Here is a 14,524-nt window from a genome sequence, read left to right as displayed (position 1 = left end):
ATCAGAGGTTCTCAGCCCTGGCTGCACATGAAATTTACAAGGGAACTTTAAAAACTGCTGATGCCCTGACCCTCTCCCAGACCTACTAAAGCAGAAATTTTGAGGGTACAACCTTGGCACCAGTATTTTCTTTCTTCCCCAAGTGATTCTAATGTGTAGGCAGGGTTGAGAACCATTGATACAGAGTCTTGAATCATCTGATTTATGGCTACTAAGTTGTCAGGTATCGACCTGAACAAACCACTTATTTTTGATAGCACTTATGCCCGCGAGTTTGGGCTACCCTTATTATAACTATTAATATTTAACAATGACGATTAAGGGTGGGTTTTGATAGTTGTCTGATCGGCTCATCTCTGACTGAAGAAGCAGCACTCTATTCTCCCTTTAAGGCAGATGTAGCTTTGTTGTGAGTATGGGTTTTTTTTTCTTTGGTGGTTCCTCCATGAGTTATAACTGTGGTTGGTTCGCAGTTACAGATTCAGAGAGTAGAAACTGCTATTTCAAGAAACACAACTGGTTTTGGTAGATAAATATGAGCTCACTCCCATGAAAGTATTTCATCAAGCAAAGTACAATTACAAAAACAAGGCCAGTGTGCCCCAAAATAAGTAATTATGGTCTTAGTTTGTATATGTCAAATAAACCACAAAATGGTGACTTGTGCTCAGGAATATTTTGAAAAATTATAGTCTACAAATGTCTGGGGTAATAAATTTAAGTATTGATTAAAATGTTAAGTACTTAACATTTTATGCTGCTACTCTGTTTACATATATGAGCCATACGACAGAGCCTGGAAAAAAACAGTTGCTGATTTTTATTATGATTTGGAAGCTTAGAAACTAGGTTCAGGTCACCCCTACAATCTTAAATGACTAATGCTGTATCTGTAAGAGGCTCATAAACATGGAATTTCTCTCTAGATGCTGAGAGATGAGCTATTTTCAAGATATACTGAGTATCCTCAGAAATTGAAACATTAGAAGCTCTCTTAAAGTGAAGCAATCAGAAGCCAGTAAAAACAGAGAGTCAAAAAGTTAATACAATATATTTAAAACATCTTATTTCAATTAGTCTCATAAGTAAGCATAAATTCATTTATTGATCTTCGGATATTGGGGCTGTGTTTGAACTGGAGTTCCATGTTGCCTTTCTTGGTTAAACTACACCCAGATTTCCTGCTTCCATTTCTTAAAAATGGAGCAGGACCTTAACAGAGCTTGTAAAACAAACACACAAACCTGAGTGCAAAATGTTTCTAGGTATTGTTACTGTACTTTTCCAATCTCTTATAGCTGTGTATACCACACCCAAGTAGCAGTAGTTTGTTCATTCAAGTTGCCTTTTTAAAAGACATACAGTTCTTTCTTTAAAATTGAGATAAAATTTGCATAACATAAATTTCACTATTTTAATCATTTTAAAGTGTACAATTTAGTGGTTTTTACAATGTTGTGTAACCATCACCATTATCTAATTGCAGAGCACAGCCATCACCCCCAAAAGAAACCTCATATCCACTATCACTCACTCTCAATTCCCACTACCCCTATTCCCTGACAAACACTAAGCCACTTTTTGTCTCTATAGATTTGCCTATTCTAGATATTTCATGGAAATGGAATCATACAATACTTCATCTTTTGTATCTGGCTTCCATCACTTAAGATAATGTTTTCAAGGTTCATCCACGTTGCAGCATGTGTTAATAATTGTTTTTTAACATGGCTTACTTTTATGGGCCCATATGGCAATCAACTTAGTTTTCCTAGAAATAGCATCTTGATATGGCGGTCACATTGCATTAATTTATGCAATATTTAATTAAATTGCAAAATTACAGTATAAGTACAACTGGCATAAACAGGACTGTGACCAAACACCACCATAAATGTGCCCTTGAGCTGGCAAGAGCCAAGTATACCAATGTATTATGATGAGAGCTATTTGACACAGTGGTCTCTTTGGCTGAGCAACAACCAGGATAAGTTTCAGAGGGGAAGGAGAACACTGGTTAATCCAATGAGTTGTTTTCAGGTTGGCCAGGACTCCATTGCCCTGGACAGAGAGGAATGCACACAGAAGGGTACAGAGGTGACAAGTAGCTATTATACAACCTGACACAACCTCAACTGGTCTCCAAAAGGAAGTCTTCTATATGTCTTCAAAAAGAAGCAAGGATGTGCTCTCATAAAAACAGCTCTATCCTTCTGCCTCTATAAAAAGCTTTACCACGCTACTCATCATTCAAGAGCAGCTCAAACATGTCCTCCTCTACAAAGTCTTCCCTAACCCTCAGCTCTTCACAGTGCCTCTCCTTTTTAATTTCCAAAGTGCTTATCTATTTCTTATGGTAGTTATAACTGGTATGATAGCTAGTCACACGATGTCCTCTCTTCCCCACAAGACTATAAGCTATTTCAGAGGCAGGTTCTGTGCCTTTATATCCACTCCTGCCACGAGCACCACAAAAAAGGTGCTCAAAGCAAATCTTTAGGCAAATCCTTACACAAATCTTTAATAAGGACAAGTTCTATAAATATGGACTCAATTAAGAAATGAATGAGCACATTAATTAAATAATTAGTGGCATGCAAAGTCCTACCTGGCTACAACCACTCACCCCGCTCATCAATGGGAACGAAGGAGTGTTGAGTATCTGGAGTATCTGATGGAAGGGCAAATGAAGAAAAAAAATCAAATACTACTCTGAGTGCCTGGCAGACATCAGAAATTGTGACTTCATCCTCTAAGTGTTTAACAGACCCAACCTTCAAATAGGACATTGTTAGATAAGGACACTTCCTGATGTCCCTTGATGTAGAGCAAATTAAAAACAGAGACAGAGAAAAAAATCTTTCTGCTCAAAAATTTTCCAACGTCTTCAACTGTGGATTCAGTTTTTCTCAAATTATTAGACCACTTCAATAGGTGTGTTTTTAGATATACTAGAGAGGCACTCATAAGAAAATGGCTTCCACATTGGCAATTTTTAAAAGCAAAGCAATTGGTTAGGTGGGGAATGCATAAACAACCCCAAAAGCTGCACTGAATACTTTATTTTTTTTTGGCAGTATGCGACTGAAAAACTGCCAAGTTCGTTTTGATAAGCCTTTGTTAAAAACAATAAACATGCCTGAGCTTGCAAACTGTGTCATTTTGAAGAAAAAGGAATTGAGAGAATTAGAAAATGCTCAAAACTGGAATGTCTGATTAAAAAGAAAAACTACTGTGGTAACGGATTTACCAATAAGTCACAACACTGTAGCCTATGAATATGGAAGAGGAAAGAGGGGGACAAGATGTAAAGTGAGACAAAATAAAAACAGAACAAAACACCATCTTCATAAATAAGTTAAATGCTACATCTTATAAACTAAGGCAATTACAGTCTCCAATACTAACATGGTAGCATTAATACTTTTAAGAAAACGAATCTTCCTGTGCTCACTTAGTCACCACAGTGATGGTCCTGCAATAAAGGAAATGTAATTTCACGGACTCCAAATGAACATACATTAAATAAGCAAATGTGGGAACTGCTATTCACATACAGGAAAATGTCAGTTCGTAAATGTCAAAGTAACTTCATCTGGGTTTGTTGCTTGTTTTCCATGATTATATTAGTAAGATAGGCAGAATCATGGGATTGGAAGGAAGACAATTTGGAACATTTATATTCATTTCTCTGCTTTAGGCAAAACTGAAACTCTCTTCTATCTGCCTAATAAAATCCTGGAAAAATTCTAATAAGTAAATTGTAACTTGAGCTTCATAAGATCAAAGTCCTTTGTTTTGTTTATTGACACACCCCCAAATGCCCAGAACAGCACTGGACACATAGTAGGCACTCAATAAATATCTGGAAAAAATGAACTAAAATTGAAAAATATGCAGTGCAATGCAATGCTAAATAAGTCACTTTGAAATTCCTTTCTTAGCTCTGTTATAGGTCATAGTGTTAATCACAACAAAAAATGGTCTCCATGAAGCCACTTTACTCATGCTGGCTTCAACACCATAAAACATGCTTTAGCTCAGACCAATTATTAGCATAGAAAGCTGAGACTCAGGAGAGATTACAAAGAGAGATGAAGGTTGACTTATTCCCATCTATTTTGTTGTTTTTTTTTTTTACCATTTTTTTTTAATTTCAGCATATTATGGAGGTACAAATGTTAAGGTTACGTATATTGCCCATTACTTTTCTGCGGGTTCACCTGGAATGTATCTACATATTCATCTTCTTATAAGAAGAATTCAAAATATTACGTAAAATTAAGGGTTTGCATTTTTTAAAATTGTGCTACTAAAGCAATTTAAGTAAATCAACTTCTCTCATCTATTTCAGAATCCCACCTGTTAAACAAAAAAGATAACTAAAACATAAGAACAGCAAACTGAACCGATTAGGTAATTCTAGTCATACTATTTTTGTCCAAAATGCCTGGAGGGAGGCAATATGCCTTGAAAAGTGAACTAGGTGGGAATGATGAGGCCTGGGCTGCAAGAAGGGTTTGAAATTAGTAGATGATCTCTAAAACCCTTTCAGTTTCTAAGATCCTGTGGTTGTAAGTGATCAAATCCAATCAGTTACTACTATTCCTTTCCATCCTTCATTTCTTCAACAGACCTATGAACACCTTGTGGGGTGTGGGGGGTCCAACGCATTAGCCCTAGTTTCGCATGATGTGTATGGGTGGAGTGGGAACAAACTATGCAGGGAGCTGATGATTTGAAAAGCTAGTGAGTTAGGATACCTGTGGCCATAGGTGTGTCTGGGTTTGGCAGGCCAGAAGATTCTCCCCCTGGATTAAACAGGCTGCGCGGCTGGAGTGCCCAGCTCCCAGCAACGAAACAGGTAGGATGAACTAATTAGTTCAAAATGGAAGTGCTTAACCCATGTCCTAGCAGGACCTATCTGATTCAACATTAAAAAGAAAAAAATATATATATAAGAGGTTTAGAATGCCGAGTTGTAAAAAACGAAGACTACCAAATCACCCCAGGACTAAACTGTGTGCTTTAAAATTTTGATGCGAACACTCTTCTCAGTCTGCACTACAGGTATCATTGCTTTTCTTTGTAGACAACAAGCAAGTGAGAAATTAAGTCCAATCTCTTTAAGATTTTGAAAACTGGTGTGCTTTAATATACCACACAGGACAAATAAATATTATTGTCTAAGGCAGGGGGTGGGGGTGGGGTGCTGAAAACAGAAAATATCCTGAAAACGGGAAAGAGAACAGAAAGGCGATCCCTGCTGCCCTGGGAAGCCTGCATTTGGAAACCACAGGAGCTGGAGATCAAAGCTGCCCCCTCTCCAGCCACCTGCCCAGACACTCGGCGGAGCGCTGGCTCCACACGGACAGGGCAAAGGGGCACGTGTGTCCCTTCCAACCCAGCAGGCGCGCCAAAGGATCCAGGTTAGGGACGCAGACTCAGGGCGCGGGCTGGGCGCTGGGGCAGCCGAAAGAGAACGGAGCCCATTCGAACCCAGCCCTAGCGCTCCGCTCCCCGCCGCCCTGCCCCGAGGGATGCCCGTGTCACCTGAGCCACTGCGCGCGGGCACAACCGAGTCGGGAGGTGGGAAGAGGGCGAGCTGAGGGAGCTTCCCCGCCTGAGCGCTGGGGATCGGGGCGCCGGAGCCGTCGGCGACACTGCGCCCAGGACCGCCCGCGGGGCCAGGCTCCAGCGCTGCGCAGCCGGCTCAAAGGGGGCGGACGACCCCACGCCCCGCCCGCCCCCCTACCACGCCCCCCTCCAGCCCCGCCGCGTCCTCACCTCGCGGGGACCGCCGCAGCCCTGCAGGTAGCTCGCGGACATGCCCCAGGGCGCGCCCACCGAGCCGTGTCCCAGCGCGGTGGCCCCTTCCCGGGCCCCAGTCGCCGCGGTCCTCGCGTCCGAGGGGCGGGGAGCAGACCGGGCGGAGGCGCTGCAGGGCTGGGCCGGGGGCCCGCGGGCAGCGCCGGGGGAGGGAGGGCGCCTGGAGAGTCCCGGTGCTCGGCCCCCCGAAATGCACCGGCTCGCTCAGCCCGCCAGCTCCGCCAGGGACTCTCCCGGCGGGCGAAGGGGATTTATCGCCGGATCCGCTCTGAGGGCTGCGGCTTGGCGAGGGGTGAGGGGCGCGGGGGAGGAGGGACGCCTCGCGGTTATGTAAGGCCTCGGCCCTCGTGTCCCGGGCCAGACCGCTCGGGGACCGCCCGACCCTCCCGGGAACACCCGTGCGAGTCCCTGACCTAGGCAAGCCGAGGGGCCCCGGTGTAGCAAAAAGAACTTTTCCCTGCAGGGGGAAAGAGCACGATCTCGAGAGGGATAAAAGGACTTTTTAGGTGTACCTGGCGGGGATCTGGACCTGCCTGCCGCTCCTTCCCATTTCCCAGCACGGGAAACTCAAGCCGCAGGGTGCTAACTAATTAAAAGCTCTGTCTCTTGCGGTCATGTAGACCTGAGTTCAACTCCCCTGACGAGTTCATAACCTTGGACGATTTCCTTAACTCTCGGAACTCCAGTTTTGCCTGTGAAATGCAGGATAATAATAGCGCGCATGTCACGTTGATGCTGAGGAAATGAGTGAGGTGCGGGCGCCGAGAACGTCACCCAATTCCCCAAACGTTGACTTAGAGCCTGGAGAAGCGTCTGCCAGAGTCGCCCGGAGGTACCACACGTGAGACAGGTGCCAGGTCAACCTTTGTGCAAAGTACTCTGTCGTGAAGCGTGGCCTCTGAACTGACAAGGTGTCACTCCAACTTCTTGGAGTGGACATCCTTGCTACTCCACGAGTGGCGGCGACCAACAGCAACGTCGTCACTGGGGAGCTAGATAAAAACGCAGAATCTCAGGTCTAATCGCAGAGCCGCTAAGTTCCAATTTGCATTTTCAACAAGATTCTCTGGCGAATCGGATGTACGTGAACATTTCAAAATGAATTAGACTTTTTGGGAAATTTGAGTACGGGACAAGGAAGTTACTGAACAATACAATAGGCAATATTTGCCAAGCAGTACCTTAGGGTGTTTTTAGAATAGACTAGTAAAGTCCTTCCTCATTTTCCCCTTTGGTTGTTCTGTCTCTTCCCTTCATCTCAGTTTCCTGCCCTTTAACTATAAATCTGAATTTAAGTCCTATTTTCACTTGCAAAAAAAGTCTGGGTTAGACCTAAGTGATGATTAGTGAATATATGTTTAAAACACACAAAAGCAGGAACAAATAAACTTGTAAAAGAATTCATTAGCATTGAAAATGAACCCATAAATGCAGAGGCAGCAGCGAGCCCTGAACTCCCAGCTGTGAAGGTCTTTAGGTTAAAGGCTTGAATACCTTTACGTTCCAGTAAACTACTTCTCTTAGTTAAACATTGTTTTGGGTGGCAAAGAAGTCCCATTTTTCATTTAAATAATGTAGAACTGGAAGTCCTTTTAAAAAGTTTTGGCGAATAGAAAGAAACTTCACAGGCTTCCTTCCATGTAAGTCACACTGAGAGGGGCTCTAGCAAAGCCCAAAGCAAACATGTTGTTTATTCTAGTCAACGCTGCATCACTGTTATTTTATTCTAAGAGTGCTCAGATTTCATGTGACTGACTCTCTGCCAGAATGATTTTCATCCTTTAAGGGTCCCGTAATTGTGGGTTGATGATGGTGACGTTAAGTCTAATGTGGATAGGCAGTGCCTGGCATAGAAAGGTCCCTTCTGCCTGCCTACCCTCGGGGGTTGCACACTTGAGACTGTTGAGATAGCTGCTGTCGTGGGAGTGGGCCTCGTGGACGTGGAGGAGGGAGACAGACGTGGGTGAAGGAAAGGAATCTCCCTTCGCTGAGGTTGGTGGGTTGAGGGATCTGGGAGGGGGAGAAGAAAGCCCATCTGCTCTTGCTGTACAGCACAGGAGAAAAGCAAAGGTGGAAGCCTAGAATCCAGCCTGGGAGGAAAGGGAAGATGCAGCCAATAGAACTTTCTGCAGTGTCAGAAATGTGCTATATTTTCACAGTCCAACAGCTATGAAATGTAGCTATTTATACTTATATTTTAATTAATTAATTAAAATTCAGGGTTTTTGTGGGTGTTTTGCTTGCTTGCTTACTTGTTTTTTAATGCTAGCCTGTTGCACTATCCACATTTCAAGCACTCCATACCAACATGTGGCTAATAGCTACCCTACTACACAGCACGTAAGAAATTCCTTCATCACAGAAAGTTCTACTGGACAGTGGTGCTTAGAGGCCAGGATTTTGGTGAGTAGGCAAACCCAGAGATCCAGCTTTTCCAAGTCCCAGTCAGAACCTCATCTGTCCAAAGGCAAGTAATGGAATGATAATTAATCCTACATCATTGAGTCCTTGCGAGTCAAAATGAGATCATCTATAGAATGTATTTAATGCAATGCCTTCCCTATAGTAAACGTGCAAATAAATTAATCCATATTAGTATTAATAATCTTTTTACATTAAAAAAAATGGGAGGTTGACAAAGAACCATTTTTACTGGTGCCTAACTTGACCCAGGCTTCTGAACCTTCTCTTGGGCCCATCTGTATATTTCCTTGTAAAATCCTTTTAGCAAAGAGCCCTGCTAAGTCAGTTTGGCAGTAACCTCCCTCTCCCTCAATACCTGATCACTCTCAGGTCCCTTATCCTCTACCATCTTTCAGGTGATATCTAATCACCCTGACCTGTATTTAGCAAGAATCTTGTTAGGTTGGTTTAGCCAGAATCTCCCTTATTCTTAGTAATTTTCATCCTCTGACCTTGCCTCCTGTTCCTTGGCTATAAATTCATACTTTCCCCATGTTGTATTCAGAATGAAGCCCCATCCCACCCCCACTGCCAGTCTCCATTTGTAGTTGTCCCTGTACCTATCTCAACAGTCCTGAATAAAGTCTTCCTTATCATGGTTTAACAAGTGTCATTGAATACGTTTTTTCTTTAATAGGGGACTTGGCATTAGAGATGCATCATTATTGGTTAAATAATCTTTTGATGATGTGGTCAGCGGCTGTGCTACCTCAATACCCATTAATAGCTGTGCTCCAGCTCTCTCCCTTCCCTTCCTCCCCACTAGAGCTGAGTACTATGTGTACTCTGCTGGCCTAGAGGCACAGCATATTTGGTCAAATCCCTACCATTTGTAGCCAATAAATAACAAGTATGTTAACTAAAATCATATTGAGCCATGGTTCAGTGGAATTAATTTTCAGACGAGATTCTGAGAAGCATGACACCTTAGGGTACATCCATTATGAAAGGAATTGTTTGTTCCTGTTATATGGTCAAACAAGGATGTGTGGACTCAGCAGAGAGAAACGAGAACATTGGCTCCAGATGAGTAATATTTGGGGTATCTGCGTCAGAACAGAAGCTAGCCAGGTGCAGACCTCTAGTCCCAGCTACTTGGGAGAATGAGGCAGTAGACTCGCTTGAGCCCAGGAGTTCCAGGCTGCAATGTGCTTTGATCATGCCTGTCAGTAGCCACTGCACTCCAACCTGGGCAATATAGGGAGACCCTGTCTCTAAATATTAAAAGAAGAAGAAGAAGAAGAAGAAGAAGGAGGAGGAGGAGGAGGAGGAGGAGGAGGAGGAGGAGGAGGAGGAGGAGGAGGAGGAGGAGGAGAAGGAGAAGGAGAAGGAGAAGGAGAAGGAGAAGGAGAAGGAGAAGGAGAAGGAGAAGGAGAAGGAGAAGGAGAAGGAGAAGGAGAAGGAGAAGAAGAAGAAGAAGAAGAAGAAGAAGAAGAAGAAGAAGAAGAAGAAGAAGAAGAAGAAGAAGAAGAAGAAGAAACCAGAAGATTGGGGATTGGGGATGAAACCTTGAGGCTGTTGCATAAATAAAATTTGAAATTTTATTTCAAATTCTTCAACTCAAACGATGCGCCCACCTCGGCCCCCAGAGTGCTAGGATTACAGGTGTGAGCCACCACACTCAGCCAAAACATACATTTTTGAATAATTGTCTTCTCAAACTCCTGTTCAACTGATTTCTTTAATAAGATTATGTTCTGTGGGCATCTTTCGGATCCCACTTTCTTTCTTTTTTCCTTTTTTATTGAGACAGAGTCTCACTCTGTTGTCCAGGCTAGAGTGAGTGCTGTGGCGTCAGCCTAGCTCACAGCAACCTCAAACTCCTGGCCTCAAGCAATCCTTCTGCCTCAGCCTCCTGAGTAGCTGGGACTACAGGCATGTGCCACCATGCCTGGCTAATTTTTTCTATATATTTTTAGTTGGCCAATTAATTTCTTTCTATTTTTTTTTTTAGTAGAGACAGGGTCTCACTCTTGCTCAGGCTGGTTTTGAACTCCTGACCTTGAGCGCTCCTCTCGCCTCAGCCTCCCAGTCCACTTTCGTTATCATCTTCCTTTTTCATCACTTCACCCTTTTCTTATGATCATTTTCTTGGAAGTCGGTCCCTATTTCTGTTCTCTGTCCCCTTTTCATGACTCTGGCTAACACCTGCTGCCAGAAGCAATGTCTTTCCAGTTCTGACCTCCCTGTGAATTCCAATTCTTGTCGCCAGTCGCCCAGTGGAGATTTTCATTTGCATTCTCTCTGCACCATCACTCCAAATTTTAATGTATCAGGAACTCAAGTTATCACTACAGTCTTGTTTTAGCTGTCCAAGCGCTCTCAAGTTTCTCTTCTTCAGCATCACTGCCTTGGTCTCTTGTGCTGAAATTCTCTCATTTACCATGACTTGAAGCTATGTAATCATTTAAATCCATTGACCTTCTTACTGGTCGTGATATATCTGAAAGACACTGAATTTGGAATTGGCAAACTGAAGTAACAATCCCATTTCTGCCACTTCTTGGCAGTATCAACTAAGCAAATTTCTTAACACCCACCCACCACCACCAAGCCTCAGATTCCTCATCTATAAAGTGTCATTAGTAACATTCAAAAAACTTGGATTGAACTGCCTCAGTACTAATCAGGTTAAACTCTGGAACTCTGCACTACTGATGTTTTAGACTTGATAATTCTTTGTTGTGGGGCTGCCCTGTGCACTGTAGAATGTTTAGCAGCATCCCTAGGCTTTACCTGTTAGATGTCAATAGTAACTCCCCTAGTTGTGACAATCAAAATTATCTTCAGACATCGCCAAATGTCCCCACTGGGTTAGAGGAACGCTGGGAGGAGCAATCGTGCCTTCCTCTCTGGGCGCTTTGAGGATTACATAAGATGACAAAAACCAAATCAGCTGGTGCAGGCTGACTGGGGTCACTATTTGCAGAATGTGGATGTCCTCTCCTTCATAAAGCTCTGTCAAGGTGAGGTGTTTTCTGAAGGCCACAGATGGAAGAACACTTTTAGAAAAAAAATATCAATTTACCTAGCATTGCTCTGAATTGTTATTATGTGCTAGGAAATAATTTTGAGTTTAAACAACAGTAAATCAAATTTCCTATTACATTTTCTTAATAGTTTTATCTCCAGATTGATCTTCTTTTGTCCATGGATCACTAGAACCCCTGCAACTTCCTATAGTCTCTCTCCCTGCCCAGCTATACAACTCACCTTCTCACTACTATTTGCACCTTTCCATAATTCTACTGGAAACTGGTGGTTCCTAGTCCTCCTATTTGCTTCATTGGAATGGAATTCATTTGCCGGTTGGCTGAAGTCCTCTTCCAACAGCCTTCCTATCCATCCTTTACTATCATGTTCCTCAACATTGTCACCCTCTGTCACACCCTCATTCTTGCTCTATGAAGTCACCATGCACATTCCTGCCCTGTTCTTTCACCCCAGCTCTTCCCCATACCTGGACTTCCCCTTCCTCTCTCTTTTCTGCCTATAGAGATCTGGCAACATTCTTCAAGGTCCAGTTCAAATCTCAATTTCTACTGACGTCTGTAATTTCCTTTGAAAGAAATAAAAAAAAAATAAGATGATCAATGGTTAGAGAGAAGGATGGATAGATGGGTAGTTGTATGATAAGGCAAATTTAATAAAATATTAAATCTAGAATCTAGGTAGCAAAATATAGGGGTCCACTATAGAATTCTTTCAACTTTTTCTGTTTTCAATTGTCATAATAAAATCAAAATAAATAAAATAAAAGTAAAATAAACATCCTGATTTCTCCACAAAGCCTTCCCACCCAACTCTAGTCATAGTTATTAAGAACCCAAGTTTAGGCATCAGACAGATCTGAGTTCAAGGCTCAGCTCCACCTCTTGCTAGCTGGGTGATCTTGGACAAGTTATATAACAACTCAGAACTTCAGTGTCCTCATTTGTGAAATGAGTGTAATAATAACACTTCATGAGTGTCATACAGGTTAAATGAAATTTATACCTGTAAAGTGCTTAGCACAGTAATTGAAGCATAGTAAGTACCCAATATATGTTAGCTGAAAATAAAACAAATACAAACACTCCTCTCCTGAACACATAGAGTGTATGTTATTTGATGGCAGGAATCTTCTCTCATTTATCATTCCCTCAATGTCTGTAGAGTAGGAACTTAATAAATCTTAAATCTTAATAAATCTTTGCAGTGAGTAAATAAATGTTCCTTATGTATCACCTTTGTCTTTACTTCTGTGTTCCTCCTCTAGTAGACTCATTCAGTTAGTATTTATTTATTTATTTATTTTGAGACAGGGTCTTGCTCTGTTGCCTGGGAAGAGTAAAGTGGTGTCATCATAGCTCACTGCAACCTCACACTCCTGAGCTTAAGAGATCTTCCTCCCTCAGCCTTCTTCTTCTTCTTCGAGACAGAGTCTCACTCTGTTGCCCATGCTAGAGTGCCATGGCGTCAGCCTAGCTCACAGCAATCTCCAACTCCTGGGCTCAAGCAGTCCTCCGGCCTTAGCCTCCCGAGTAGCTGGGACTACAGGCATGTGCCACCATGCCTGGCTAATTTTTTCTATAAATATTTTTAGTTGGCCAATTAATTTGTCTGTATTTTTAGTAGAGACGGGGTCTCGCTCTTGCTCAGGCTGGTTTCGAACTCCTGACCTTGAGTGATCCTCCCGCCTCGGCCTCCCAGAATGCTAAGATTATAGGCGTGAGCCACCACGCCCACACCTCCCTCAGCCTTCTAAGTATTAATAGCTGGGACTATAGGCACATGCCACTGAGCCCAGCTAATTTTTCTATTTTTTTTGTAGAGCTGAGGCCTTGCTCTTGCTCAGGTTCAATTCATATTTATGAGGCATCTACTATGAACAAAGTCAGCAACCATGGGCAGAAGCACCATAGCCCCACACCTACCCCAATACTTTATACCTGAAATCGGCAGTGTTCATAGCTGAGTGCTGCTGTGCAGTTTGAGAGTTCTCTGCCCAATCTAAGACCTCTTCTGAGAATACATCCAGGATAAAAATACATGTTTATATGGAGAGTGGGAAAGAGAGAAGAGTTAATGGTATTGCCGCCATCTAGATGTGGAATATGAAAAAAAAGGGCTGATAAATTCCCTATGGTCTGACCCACAGACTTTCTGACCTACCCTTTCTTGATCCCATTGAGTCAGCACACAGAGCCTACTGGCTTTGATAACATTGAGCTTAGTTTTCTAGTTAGTTAATTCAAACTATTGCTCAAACTTTTATGTCATTTTTTTCTGAAGTGTATGTTTGGTTTTAGCATTTTTTTCTCCAATTTAAATTTAAATAAAATAATTTAATTTTCCTAATATTAAGAGCAATCCTTTGGAGGGAGGATTGCAAGGAAATATTGATATTTACTCAGTTCCTGTGATGTCCCAGGCCCCATGTATGTTATTTCATTCAATCCTCATAATGCCTGTTTTCCAGTTGCAGAAAAGTGGCTCAGAGAAGTTAAATGAATTGCCCAATTCTGTGCAACTAGTAAGCAGTGCTGGTATACCAAGCTGAAACTTAGCTGAAACTAAGTCTGTCTAACTCTGGGGTAGATCAATTGTAAGAATAGCTGGGATTCTGTCCACCACTCCTATTTCCAAATCCTTTGCAATGCGACTTTTTAGCCCCTCCTATCAAGAGATGGGGCCTATTTCCACATCCTTGAAATCAGGGATAATCTTGTGAGTGCTTTAGCCAATAGGAAAGTGAAATGATAGTAGGCCTAATTCTGAGTCTAGACTTTAAGAGACTGTGCCCTCATTTGGCTTTCTCTCCAATCCTGTATTATCATGAAGACAAGCCTTACCTGGCCTGTTGGACGATCAGAGAACATTTAGGGCCAAGATGAGTCAGCCTAGTTATCCCAGCCAAGGCCCCAGACAGCAGATCAGCCAAACCAAGATCAGCAAAGCTATCCCCGTAGCAGACTACAGGTGTACAAGTGATCCCACTGGGACCAGCTCAGATTGGCAGAACTGCCCAGCCAATCTAAATGTTCATGTACAAAAACAAGTATCTACTGTTATAGCCACTGAGGCATGACGGTTGTTTGTCATGCTGCATTATTTATTCAAGCGATGACTGATATAAACTCACACCACCTGCAGATCTTGAATACAACTTACAATAGTATAAGAAAAAAAGGTTCTGCAAATACATCTATTAGAGGTCTTCTTTTCCTAGTTTTTATCATGCTATTATATT

At 42.6% G+C, this 14,524-nt stretch overlaps 1 protein-coding gene and 1 long non-coding RNA gene across 3 annotated transcripts in view; both read right to left on the bottom strand.

Annotated features, from left to right (window-relative positions):
* The window catches only part of SLC16A12 (solute carrier family 16 member 12), an 84,830-nt gene extending 78,747 nt beyond the window's left edge, over positions 1-6,083 (bottom strand). The window contains exon 1 of one of the 2 annotated variants that reach the window (XM_076009987.1): positions 5,788-6,083. The gene's annotated coding sequence lies outside the window, so the exon portion shown is untranslated. The remainder of the gene's footprint in view (positions 1-5,787) is intronic. The other variant, XM_076009986.1, reaches the window with a different exon arrangement.
* Positions 6,084-11,167: 5,084 nt separating this feature from the next.
* LOC142875641 (uncharacterized) lies at positions 11,168-14,263 on the bottom strand. The gene is made up of 4 exons (XR_012922957.1): positions 14,127-14,263; positions 13,224-13,296; positions 11,753-11,851; positions 11,168-11,270 (listed from the first exon to the last, which is right to left on the bottom strand). It is a non-coding gene; the product is annotated as an uncharacterized LOC142875641 (long non-coding RNA).
* Positions 14,264-14,524: the final 261 nt, after the last annotated feature.

Source organism: Microcebus murinus, chromosome 14 (assembly GCF_040939455.1).
Source record: "Microcebus murinus isolate Inina chromosome 14, M.murinus_Inina_mat1.0, whole genome shotgun sequence".
Taxonomy (NCBI): Eukaryota; Metazoa; Chordata; class Mammalia; order Primates; family Cheirogaleidae; genus Microcebus; species Microcebus murinus.
Note: the sequence above shows the minus strand (reverse complement) of the source record. Positions and strands in the feature narration are given on the sequence as shown.